The sequence below is a fragment of the Physeter macrocephalus genome, chromosome 13 (assembly GCF_002837175.3).
Source record: "Physeter macrocephalus isolate SW-GA chromosome 13, ASM283717v5, whole genome shotgun sequence".
In the NCBI taxonomy this organism is placed as follows: Eukaryota; Metazoa; Chordata; class Mammalia; order Artiodactyla; family Physeteridae; genus Physeter; species Physeter macrocephalus.
This window is the reverse complement of record NC_041226.1, coordinates 33,104,721-33,105,628: the sequence shown is the minus strand read 5'-3', so window position 1 is coordinate 33,105,628 and position 908 is coordinate 33,104,721. Positions and strand designations below refer to the sequence as shown.

At 48.9% G+C, this 908-nt stretch overlaps 1 non-coding gene across 1 annotated transcript; it reads left to right on the top strand.

Annotated features, from left to right (window-relative positions):
• Positions 1-279: 279 nt before the first annotated feature.
• On the top strand, positions 280-351 carry TRNAG-ACC (transfer RNA glycine (anticodon ACC)). The gene has a single exon. It is a non-coding gene; the product is annotated as a tRNA-Gly (tRNA).
• Positions 352-908: the final 557 nt, after the last annotated feature.

The window sequence follows — 908 nt, the reverse complement described above, 5'->3', positions numbered from 1 at the left end:
GAGAGAAGCTACCTCGTGTGGCTCCCAGCCTCCTAGAGAGGGGAGGGATGATGCTGCCTCCTTCACCTCAAGTCAGGAGGGGTGGGCTTCCAGCAGCTCGGAGTGCTCTTGGTGGCTTCCTTCCATTCATGTCTCAAGCCCAAGAACAAGGCACAGGAGTAGAGTGCCACTCTTGGTAACTGCAATCCCCATGGGGCAAAGGATGAGGATGCATTTCCAGTGGACCACATGGGGCCACAAAGAGAAATTGCTGAATAAAATTCTGCCTAATTTGGGAGTTCCCTGGTGGTCCAGTGGTTAGGACTCAGTGCTACCACTACTGTGGCCCAGGTTCAATCCGTGGCCAGGGAACTAAATCCCACAAGCCTTGTACACCGCAGGGCCAAAAAAGAAGAAAAAATTCTGCCTAATTAGGAGTCAGGGATGTATAGGTGGAGCACAAATAGTTTTAGGGCAGTGAAACTACTCTGTGTGATACTATAATGATGGATACATGTTGCTACACATTTGCCCAGACCCACAGAATGTTTACCACCAGGAGTGAGCTGTGGACTCTGGGTGATAATGATGTATCAATGTAGGTTCATCAATTGTAACAAACGTACCATCTGGTGGGAGATGTTGATAATGGGGGGAGGCTATGCAAGCATGGGGGCAGGGGGTAAATGGGAAATCTCTGTACCTTCCACTCAAATCTGATATGTATATAAAACTGCTCTAAAAAGTCAAATCTATTCAAAAAGTTATTCTGTCTAAGAGGACCTCTTCCGAGGGTGAAGGGACACCAAGAGCAGAGGAACCTCAGTCCCAAGTTAGCAATCTAGGGAGAGGGGCAGGAAATAGAGTTAAGTAATCCTCCCTCCCCAGGCCCCAAGTTCCAGTCCCACCTGAGGCGGGAGTAAGGTGTG